Raw genomic sequence first — 6,000 nt, forward strand, 5'->3', positions numbered from 1 at the left:
TCTTTCCTTCTCCCTTTCCTCTTTTCTTTTATATTCTCTTCGTTTCCATTTTCCCCTCCTGTCTCTTTCCTTTCCATGTTCTCCCCCATTCGTGTCTTATCGCTCAACCCTCCCTACCATCCAGCGCCCTCGTATTTTCATCCTTCCCCCTTTCTCCCCTTCCGCCTTTCTCCTTCCGCCTCGTCCGTCGAGAAAGGAGAGTGGGGAGAGAGAAACGAGGCAGGGAATGCACGACGAAGAAGAGAGGAGCTTTTGCGGAAGTCGAGTAGGAAGGAAAAGTGGGCATTTCCAGGTTGGAGCCGAAGAATGGAGGTAAAATGCGAGGAAACTCGCATATACGTGTATAAAGGAAAGATGTTTTGTATGGGCTCTTCCCGGGATTCGGTGGACGACGTTTTCTTGAACGAAAAATAAGGATATTTATTTGATAAAAGTGTTTACGCGAAATAATTTTAGCGAATGTACCTGGTGCGGTAAACAAGATGGAGGTTGGCTCCGTAGGGGTTTAGTGTCGTTAGTGCATCTCATTGCGTGCGCTTTAGGCATGACTTAAAGTTCTTTGTAGCGTGCCTTCGACCCCTAGCTGCAACACCTTTCGTTCCTTTTACTGTACCTCCTTTCATATTCTCTTTCTTCCATCTCACTTTCCACCTTCTCCTAACAATTGATTCATGGTGTAACTGCGAGGTTTTCCTCCTGTTACACCTTTCAAACCTTTTACTGTCAATTTCCGTTTCAGCGCTGAGTGATCTCATTGGTCTCGGTGCTTGGCCTTTGGCCTAAATTCTGTATTCAACTCGACTGAACTCAAGATGGAAGTTGGCGTGACTGTCTTCAGGTACTAGGGCAAAGAATTATACGTTGTTACAGTCATGTTGTAGAGAAAGGAGACGCGTTTACGAAGTAGATAACTTTAGATCATTGTTCGATTCTCCGACCGGCCAATGAAGAATTAGAGAAATTTATTTCTGGTGATAGAAATTAATTTCTCGTTATAATGTGGTTCGGATTCCACAATAAGCTGTAGGTCCCGTTGCTAGGTAACCAATTGGTTGTTAGCCACGCAAAATAAATCTAATACTTGGGGCCAGCCCTAGGAGAGCTGTTCATCAGCTCAGCGGTCTGGTTAAACTAAGGTATACTTTTGTGATACAATAAAGGGATAAGAATTCAGCGACTAACCACCAGTTTACGATCTAAATTTTCTTTGGGGGGTGGGGGTGGGGGTGGGGAGTGAATTACCGCATTGCGCTTGCGCATGTGTCATCCGAAAGAAACTGAACTGGTAAGAACGATAAAGTAGGGAACCTTTAGAAAAAAAAAGTAGAAATTATATAGACTCGTTGTTTTAAAGGAAGGGAGAAAGAAGTTGAGCGCTGAAATCTTACTGTTTCTAAAAAAAAAAAACCTTAGCCTTGTTATTTTAATGGAAGACGAAATAGGCTGTGCATGTAAATCTTACTGTTGTTAAAAAAACGAAAAAAGATAGAAATTCTGTAGCCTCGTCATTTTAAGGGAAGGGGGAACAATGCTTTCCATGTAAATCTTAATGTTAAAATGCAGGATTTGGTCGGAAAACGTTATGTTGAGTAAAGCAGTAAAGCGCAACTTTCATAAAATAATTTTTTTACCACGTCCTGGTCGCATTTTCCCCGAGATGTAACCGAGTAGCGGGACCTTCCCCTGAAAAAAAGCGGGACGCCATATCTTAAAAACTAACCACAGAATGTTCTTGAAAATAATCTCATTATGTTTCCCACACCCGTAGTTACTGTGGATGTGCTAATCTAACTTACTCTACCCTGCCCTACCCTATCCTAGGAGAATGAAAAAAAAAAAAAAACCGGGGCTGGTTCAATACTAGAAACCGGGGCTGGTTCAATACTAGCACGCATCTCAGGAATTTGCTCCCGGGAGAAGGGGCAGGACATAATTGAAAAGTTCCTGTCCAGCCAAGACATGGATAAGATTTATGTTGACATTCCTCTCCTGCCTTTCACGAGACGCATCTCGAGATGGACTGATGCGATAAAGAGGTAGGCAGCATAGCAGAGCCACATTGGGATAGATCTACTTAGGGGAAGGACAACTCAACTCAAATCTTGAGACTGTGAAGAGGCCCTACGTGGTATCAGGATTGTAGGAGTATTCGCTAAATCTCTCTCTCTCTCTCTCTCTCTCTCTCTCTCTCTCTCTCTCTCTCTCTCTCTCTCTCTCTCTATTTTAAAGTTTTGTACTTTTAGTTAGAATTGATTGGCAGCGTATCCAAATATTTGTCATGTCTTCTCCAATGGAGTATTAAAATTAAAGGTGACAGGACTACTGTCTCAGTGAAGATGTCAATTCTATCCATGTTAACAGAAATTAAACACACTGTTACATAGATTAATAGACTCCGAACACTTTGAGACGAATGAGTGCATCATCCAAAATAATATTTGTAAAAGGTTCGTTGAAAATATAACTTTATCTTAGAGTTCAAGTCTTTGGGATGTACCAGTGGTGTTTTTTAAGAGGAAATCTTTGATGTAAAGAAGAAGAGTAATGAAGTGGGTCATTACTGTTCAGTAATGACGCATCAGTACTGTATCTTGGGGAGTATTAGACAAAGGCTTCTCAATATTAGAAGAGTTAATACCCGATAGAATTCCAAGTAAGGAGAGCTGTTAAGTAGTATTCCTAGTAATGGGGCCTGTTGAATAGTATTCCTAGTAAGAGGGCTGTTAAACCTTAGGTAATGATAGAACATTGGAAGTTTTGTATTCATGCTCTCGAAGATCATGGGGAATATTTAACTATTAAGCAATAATATTACGAAATCATCGTCTTTCTTTGGTTAAAATAAAGGTGCTTCTGGTTCATATTGTCTGTAGCAAGTACGATCTTCTCAAGACTACTTACGTAGTCAGTAAGCTTAGAGCACTTACGAACAGGATGATTCATCAGAGGGATGACGGCGATTGGACGGGGAGAGGCCTCCTGTGAGTCGTATACCCTCATCTTCCCCTCGGCTTTTATCCTCTTTCCTCCCCTATCAAATCATCTTTCCTCTTCCCTCAGGTATCTTCTCCCTCTATTTCTCCATCTTATTAAGCCCTCTCCCATTTCCATCTTATTAAGAGCTAGGCTTAACGGCCGCTACTGATCTTATGGGAGTACTCGTCATGTGGGTGTCTCGGGGATTGGAGGGGGTGATGATACTGGGAGGGGTAGGATTTAGGGTGGATGCTGGCTGTTGTCATCTCGTAAGTGAGGGAGATAGGGAGGGTTGGAGCATCGCGAGATCAGAAATGGGATTTGTGTGAACTGGATAAAAAGGGGAAAATATCACTGGGAATTAGGGGAAACTTTCAGGAAAGAAAATATTCGCAGAATTTTTTTTTTTAATAAAGTGTATGGTTAGAAAATTTAGGAAGTTGGGAAAAGGGAAATTTGCACCCTTTAACATTTTTCATACTCCCCACCCCACCCCTTCTTTATAAGACTCCCCAGGATGAAAAGGAAAAATAGGAATGGGGACTAAGATAAACTGGCCGGGAAAAGAAAAAAAGTTTTTCGGTAAAATACGATAAGAAAATTAAGATCGGAAAAAAAAAAAAAAAAAAAAAAAAAAAAAAAAAAAAAAGGAATTTTGCACCCATTAACCTTTCTTTCGTAACCCCCATCCCACCCTCTCTGTATAAACCTCCCTCCCCCCCACCATCCATCCATCTCATAAAGTTAGTTTCCAGTCAGCTGTTCCGTTATTAATAGTTGGAAAAGGGAAGTTATTGTGTTGGTGTGTACTTGTAGAGCATTAAATTCTTAATACGTTCCCGGGTTCAATTACACCTCCGACACCCCCACCCCCACCCCCACCCCCACCCCCAGCGCAGGAGTGAGATTTACAGTGCAATATTGTTCGTTTCCTTTTCACCGGTTTCTATCCAGCAGTTATTTTTAATGCTGCTTCCCTGCGGATGTGCGAATTTGCAACGTTGCAACATGGGCAGTTTCATTTTTATAGCGTTAATTGGAGTTATTATTATTATTATTTTGGGTTTTTTTCAGGGCAGTTTAAAGGCGAACAGTTTGGAAAAACTGTATTTGGTTTTACCCTGGGCCTTACTGCCAGTTTTCCCTTTAAAGGTTTGTGTAGCGAGGAGGAATTTTTATTTATTTATTTTTGTATTCACCAAATTCTCTGTTTTTAAGGAGTCTAGGTTTTCCCATCTGTAAAACTTCAAGTTTTACGTAATGCTTTCTTTACCTTCTCTCGCTACTGCTATTATATTTGGACATCTTTCCATCGTGATTGTCGTTCTCTCTCTCTCTCTCTCTCTCTCTCTCTCTCTCTCTCTCTCTCTCTCTCTCTCTCTCTCTCATAGACTTAAAATGAAAAATATTATACTCTTATTTTGCTCTTTTGCGTTTTGCTAACATTTCTCTCATTCTCCTCGTTTTGCCTTCGATATTGATGACTCTCTCTCTCTCTCTCTCTCTCTCTCTCTCTCTCTCTCTCTCTCTCTCTCTCTCTCTCTCTCTCTCTCTCTCTCTCTCTCCCCTAAATATATATAGTGACATTTTACCCAACATATGAGCTTCGCCTGCTAAGGAAAGAGCACCAAGAAAATGTAGCAGCTTCCTGCGTCAGAAAATAATAGTATTGCAATTGCTCATGCTGATATAGACTTAGAGTATTGGAGTGGTGTGTGTGTGTGTGTGAGAGAGAGAGAGAGAGAAGAAGAGAGAAGAGGAGGAAGAATCCCTGACCTCCGTAGCCAAACGCATCTCTGCTTTGTATTCAGTTCAGGAATCCTCGGCATTTGCTGAATTGCAAAGGAAATTTGGTGTTCATTGGCTGGGCTTCTCTCTGCCGTCTTCGGTCATTGATTTTGACTCTGCGTTTTGTGTGAAATTATTTTCGACAACTTTCATTTTTGCTGTTCCTGGCGTGAAGTAGGTATTTGAAGTAGTCAAGAATTGAACGTTGATTATATTATTTTAGTTGAGAGAGAAAGAGAGAGAGAGAGAGAGTCTTCAACCAAAGATATCTAATAAACAGGTATAATTTCAGTATAAAAGTAAATTAAGAGTTAAATTTTGAGGTGAAACTGTTATCTGAAAGGATTTGTCTACAACGGCATTTGAAGCATAAATCACAAGTGATTACTCAACTTTGTCTCTCCACCAATGACTAAGAAATTTCACATTGATGTCAGGCAGTGGTACATTATGATTATAATAAACTCCCTTGTTTCCTAGAGAGACGGGGGTGGCTTGGTTAGGTCAGGTTAGGTTACATTTTGATAATAAAGAAAACTATTTCATTAACGTATTGGCGGATAGAGAGAGAGAGAGAGAGAGAGAGAGAGAGAGAGGTTAGGTCAGATTAGGTTACATTTTGGTAATAAAGAAAACTATTTCATTAACGTATTGGCGGGGAGAGAGAGAGAGAGAGAGAGAGAGAGAGAGAGAGAGAGAGTCCATTGTTCCCAGTCCGTGTTGGCAGGCACAGGCACGTGTCTAACGATTGATGCAGAGGGATAGTTCGCGTGTGGCCTTTTAGGAAGCTTAATCAAGATTTATTTTGCCCCGATCATCTTTCCTTGATAAGCGATTTCCTTTGGCAGATGAGAGAGAGATCCCGCATTCCTTGTTATCTAACGCCTTTCATGCGAGATGATTCACATCCTGGTGGTGGTTGGGTCTCTCTCTCTCTCTCTCTCTCTCTACCTAGGGCTCTCTCTCCTCCTCAGCACAGAAAAGGATGGTAAGACACAGGACCCACTCAGGGTCCTGGTAAGACATAGAGCCTAGCTTCAGTGCTAAGAAACTTTATGAAAAATACAACGATGAAGACGGCTTCTCTTCTTAAAGTTGCGCCCAAACTACAGTTAAACATGTTATAAACACGTCGGTAACATACCGCATACACATCACGGATATGTTGAAAACAAGTCAGCAAGCGTAAATGGAGAACGAACCTTTAATGAACCATTAATAAGTGCTAGATAATCG

The 6,000-nt window shown here is 41.1% G+C and overlaps 1 protein-coding gene across 1 annotated transcript in view; it reads left to right on the forward strand.

The window, feature by feature from the left end:
* The window catches only part of CadN (Cadherin-N), a 418,643-nt gene that overhangs the window by 230,310 nt on the left and 182,333 nt on the right, over positions 1–6,000 (forward strand). The window lies entirely within an intron of this gene.

Source organism: Macrobrachium rosenbergii, chromosome 8 (genome assembly GCF_040412425.1).
Source record: "Macrobrachium rosenbergii isolate ZJJX-2024 chromosome 8, ASM4041242v1, whole genome shotgun sequence".
Classification (NCBI taxonomy): Eukaryota; Metazoa; Arthropoda; class Malacostraca; order Decapoda; family Palaemonidae; genus Macrobrachium; species Macrobrachium rosenbergii.